Consider the following 5,799-nt stretch of genomic DNA (forward strand, 5'->3'; position numbering starts at 1 on the left):
CGCAACGGGAACATGTCTCGGGTCCCGAGCACGTCTTAGTAGAGTGCCCGAATCTCTGACAACGGAAACACCGCTTCGGATTTTTGAAGTAAGGCCGTACCGTCAAGGATAAGTATCCAGCCTTAATAGTTTTTGGGGGTTGGGGAAATGCAAAGGTCAGAATTAGACCGGGAGTAGGGACCTTTCTCCCATTCTCCGTCCGAAGCATTCTGACCACATCGGTTACCATTTCACACTGCAGCTCGTCCTTGAATTCTTCCTCACTACACTCCATCAGGTCACGGCAGAAGACGATCCCCTTGGAGGTGTTCAGTGAGGAGTGCGGTTGAACGACGACTTCCACCTGATCGAAAAAACTCGTCATCTGAAGGAATTTTTTGGCTTGGATGTGGTTTGCAGCCTCCACCAAGATAGTTCCATTCCTCAATTTGTTTACAGCTTTAGGTTGACCGCCTGAGGAAACAAACGCTTTGTTAATAAGGAAAGGACTAACCTTCGTTAGAGTTTTGCCCTCATCCTTATGACTAACGATTAGATATAGTGGAGTTGGAACGTTCATATTTTCAGCTCTTACTTTTTCTTCCACTTTCCTTTGTTTGATATACGATTCATTTTCAGAATCTGACAACTGTCGCTTTTTCTCTGGATCGTTGTCTCTTACTCCGAATTCTTGCCCTAAGGGTGGGGTGGTTTGAGTTTCCATAGATAAGGTCACCAGCGCATCGTGTTTTAGTAGTGCGGGCCGATTCACCGGGAGCGGGCATGCCCTCGGGTGTCCCACAAACCGTAGCTTGGGGGACAACCCTACCTCAGTTCCCCGAGGCCCGGTTTCCATCGATTACCCAAGTCGGGAATACGCGCACAACTTGGACTCGCACGTGGCAACAGGGGCTCCGACACCCCTGCCTACTGAACACTTCCTGACCAAGGACCGAAGTGGCTGGCTTCTGAACCAGTACATGACTTACGCCTCGGCAGAGACAAGCTCACATCAGCTCTCACCGACACCAGATAGGGCATCTAGTACCGGCTTAAAGTATATTTTTTAAGACTTAGCCTAATCTGTGTCGTTTGATTTCAGATGCCGAGGACTTATAAAAGAGATCCGAGGGCCAAACATCACCGCCCTGTTGATGAAAAAGCCGTAAAACGAGCACTAGATGCCGTGGCAAAAGGCATGTCTATTAGAAAAGCTGAAGAGCAGTTTAAAATCTCAAAATCAGCGCTGCACTGATACGCAAAAAAAGCAAGAAGTGGACGAGAGTTGACTTTTAACCCTTAACTACTACAATACGTCTCTCAGGCCACTTGAAAAATGAAAATTCCCGTAATTCCCTCGCGGCACCACTTGACCGCGTGTTCGGTTCAGTAGCTGTCAGTTTTAAGGTTATGTTTCAGTGCGTGGTGTGCCGCGTTCAAGGTTGCCTCGGTAAGCGAGTTCCTAGTACAAAGTGGCTCGAGAGACGTATTGTAGTGTTTACGTGAGTTTTTGACGGTGTCCAGTAGACGTGTTGTAGTAGTTTTGTTACTGATCTAAGGATTGTCCAAGAGTTAAATTAATTGGTTTTTGGGGTGGTTTTTTTAACAATGGCTTTAAATGAGCCTGGGAGCTCTTCCGGCGGATCTCAAATTCGCGTTACACGCCCAAAACGTCCCACGTTTATCCTCTCAATGTGCAAGTTTTCTTTGTGATCTAGAAGATTAAGTCAATGAGGAATTAGAAGATGAATTAGACGACACTGATAGCGTCCCCGATTTTGTTCTAGACAGTGAACATGATACTAGTACCGATCAAAGTGATACAGAAGGTGTTGATATAGCTCAGGTTTGTGGTAGGAATATTGGCATACAGGACGAAAATATAGACCGAGGTGAGGAACAGCCCGAGCAAGGTGTACATCAGGATGCATTATCAGAAACAGTCATCGAACAAATTGCAACAGAAGATGGTGGACAACAGGTTATAGTCCCAGCAGAAGTAGCCGTTGAATTACCTAGGCAAAGAGGGGATAGAACCTCCTTCTATGGAAGACGTACTAAACAAATGATAAATAAACTAATTCCAGCATTCAAATGGAGAAGGGAAACCTGGTAACCAAAATGTTCGGACCCGACAAAGAAAACATTGTCACCCAGTTGCCTGGTTTAAACCCTTTAAAGCATAGTGGTCCCACCACGGGATCACCCTTTTTGTTTATTTTCTGTTTCTAGCAGCACTGTGGTTCCGCCGTGGGACCACTTTTACTGTCTGCTTTGTGCTTCTATCTATCGGAAAAAATGTGAACTACGTCCTCAAACTCATACCAGCTGTTGCTAGCAGCCATTCAATCGTGGTTGTTCACTCCATACTGACAGATAGACGCTAACCTATGTTTTGGTGTTGTAAAACTACATTTAACATTTCATCTAAACAAGGTAAGTTCTCTTACATGGTTTTTATTGTTTATTTACTATTTCATATAGCTTCTAAGTCATTAGCTTTAGTCATAGTGCTAAAAATCTTGATCTTGCACTAAAATAAATGTGTGGTCCCGCCTTGGGACCACTATGCATGGTAAAGCTAAATTTGATAGAACGTATTTTTGTAAAGGTTTAAAACTACAAAATTGCACTTTTCACTATTTCTATTTTAATTTTTTAAGTTTCACTAACTAATATGTTCTTAGAACTTATGAATTTACTGAATAATTGAAAAATTTTGACAGACGTAGACTATTATAAGCATTTTCATATCAAGAAGACCATAATTATATAGGCCATTTTTGAAAATATATTGTAGGCCAATGTCTACTCGATAGCTTTCTTATTTTGAACTAGTTTTATACCTGAAAACCATTTTACAGTTATTTTTACAAAGTATGAAACCCGCTATTATTGTTTCAGATGGCAGATCCATCATTTACTCTAAATGACGATCAGATATACGAAATATTTGAAGAAATACCTTCAGATGGCGAATCCATCGATGGCCTTGACGATGATGATAGATGGGAAGAAGAAGAACGCTATCTACAGCAGGATGGCACACAACTCCCTGCATATTTGGAGGCTCAGACTGATAATGAATTGATTGATATCACAAATCTACCTCTTTTCATAGAAGATGAGATGGGCCAGCATGAGCTACCTCCTACTGATCCTGTTGCAATTGGTCCTCCCTCAAGATGATCCTGGCTCTAGTACAGAACCTCAAGACGATGACGTCATACAGTTTGATGATAATGATACACCGCTATGTCTAAGATATCATGAGGAAATTGGCTATATTTGGGGGGAAAAATATACTAAAAATAATAGTGACTTTACATTTCGAAAAACGTCTGGTCCCAGCCATGAGAATCTAAGCTCACCCATCGACTACTTTATGGATATATTTCCGGGAAGATTTAATAAATCGCATTGTGTTTCAGACAAAACCTGTACTGCACCCAAAAGCTACAGGGAGGTAGTAACTTTGTTCCAACTACAAATAATGAAGTTAAAGTTTTTCTAGGGATAAACATTTTGATGGGCATAAAACGTTTACCAAGTTATAGGGACTACTGGAGTGCAGATCCAGCAATACGAGACCCATTCATCTCTTCTGCTATGACCGTCAATAGGTTTGGATGGTTTTTGACTAATTTACACCTGAACGATAATACCAATATGCCAAACAGACAAGACCCAGCCTATGACAAGTTATTCAAAATCCGCCCTTTTTTAGACACTCTCTCCAGAACATTTTTGGAGAGCTACCAACCAAAGGAATTCCAGTCTGTTGATGAGTCAATGATCAGATTCAAGGGGCGTTCAACTCTCAAGCAGTATATGCCTCTAAAACCAGTAAAAAGAGGTTATAAAGTGTGGGTAAGAGCAGACGAATCTGGCTCTTTATATGTGAATTCCAAATTTACACCGGAAGATTACGGGATGGAAGAGCGGAGAAACTCCTAGGAGAAAGAGTCGTACGAGATCTTACCGAAAAAATAGTGGGAGAAAATCATAAGGTTTACTTCGATAATTTCTTTTCTTCGATGGATCTGCTGAAGGTTTTACAAAGCCAAAAAATCCAAGCCTGTTGTACAGTGAGAAAAGATCGCGTCAATTTGCCAAAATTTTTCAATAAAGACCAAAACATGAGAAGAGGAGACAGTGATGTAAGGTGTACTCTGGCTGGCCTAGTATGTGTCAAGTGGATGGATAAAAAAGCCAGTTATCTTCGCATCGAACTACCACGATCCGAATGAAAAGTCTTCAGTCAAAAGAAAATTAAAAAATGGCACAAAAGTAGATGTACCGTCCACTACATTAGTAAGTGATTACAACAAGCATATGGGGTATGTTGACAAGGCCGATCAACTCAAAAAATGCTACCAAATAGACAGAAGAAGTAGAAAGTGGTGGCATAGGATTTTCTTTAACTTCTTGGATGTGTGTATTGTAAATTCATACATAATGTTTTCGCAGCAAAGTGAAGGAGCCACTTTATCTCTGAAACAGTTCAGGATCAACTTATCACAAAGCTTGATGTCCAGTGACAAGACTAGAAATGGAAGCGGGAGAAAGAAGAAAAATACCATGTCCAGTTTCAAGAAAAATATTTCCACAGAAATCAGAAGCAGTGGAAATGTGCACCTACCTATACATATGAGTAAGAGAAGATGCGCCAACTGCAGCACAAAGGAGAATCCTCATCGTTCTTTTTGGGGTTGTAAAGCGTGTGATGTTGCGTTGTGTTTGACTCAAGAAAGAAACTGCTTTCTGAAATACCATTCTGCCTAGTACAAGAAAAAAGTTTGAATCATGCAACAATGCATCCAAATGTACATATTTTTCAATAAATTGATGTTTTTATTCTATTCAGTGCATTTTTTATGAAAAAAATTCCTGCTTATATAAGAACATGGTCTAGTGTGCTAGTGTGCATAGTGGTCCCATAGTGGAACCACCTATATAAAATATATATAACAAAAATTAAAAAAATAAATTTATATATAATAATGTTTATTTATATTCTAAATAACATAAAAACCAAATGTTGAGTCAAAATTTCAAGTAAAATGATTTACGTGCTTTAAAGGGTTAAAGAATCGTGCATTAAATCTTGGCTCCAATCCCGATGCGGAATCGGTGTGGGGGTTACTGATTACAGATGATATTTTGGACGAAGTCATGAGATGGACAAATGTGAAGATAGGTGCTATGAGGGGACATTATAACAAGCCAAACTTCTTATGTACATGATATTGATCTTGTTGAACTCAAAAGTTTTATCGGCCTCCTAATTTACAGCGCGATCTTTAAATCCGGAAATGAAGCAGCACCTAGTCTGTTTGCAACTGATGGGACGGGAAGGGAAATATTTAGATGTGTAATGTCTAAGGAAAGATTTTTTATTTCTCTTACAAAGTGATAAGGTTTGATAACCGTCAAGACAGGCATGAAAAGAAAAAAGGACATGAAGGAAGCTGCCACTGGAAAAATATTTTTATAAGTTTATAGAAAACTGCCAGTCTTGTTATAAAACTAGAGTTTCCGTGTGTATCGATGAAATGCTGGTCCCCTTTAGAGGACGATCATCATTCAAGATGTACATGCCAAAAAAGCCGGCTAAGTACGGAATTAAAATACAATGCTTAACTGACGCTAAAACTAATTACTTGTACAATGCGTTACATATACGTAGGTAAGGGAAGTGATGGAAAAGGTCTCACACCAGATCAACAACAAAGACTACTTATCCCAACCCAAGCCGTGCTAAAACTGATTGCACCCATTGAGAACCACGAAAAAAAAATGTAACAGCCGACAACTGGT

General features: G+C 40.2%; 1 long non-coding RNA gene across 1 annotated transcript; it reads left to right on the forward strand.

Moving 5' to 3' along the window:
- The first annotated feature begins 2,193 nt into the window (after positions 1–2,193).
- LOC124370842 lies at positions 2,194–4,841 on the forward strand. Its single transcript, XR_006923217.1, has 2 exons — positions 2,194–2,415; positions 4,450–4,841. It is a non-coding gene; the product is annotated as an uncharacterized LOC124370842 (long non-coding RNA).
- Positions 4,842–5,799: the final 958 nt, after the last annotated feature.

This window comes from Homalodisca vitripennis, unplaced genomic scaffold (assembly GCF_021130785.1).
Source record: "Homalodisca vitripennis isolate AUS2020 unplaced genomic scaffold, UT_GWSS_2.1 ScUCBcl_595;HRSCAF=2963, whole genome shotgun sequence".
Lineage (NCBI taxonomy): Eukaryota > Metazoa > Arthropoda > Insecta > Hemiptera > Cicadellidae > Homalodisca > Homalodisca vitripennis.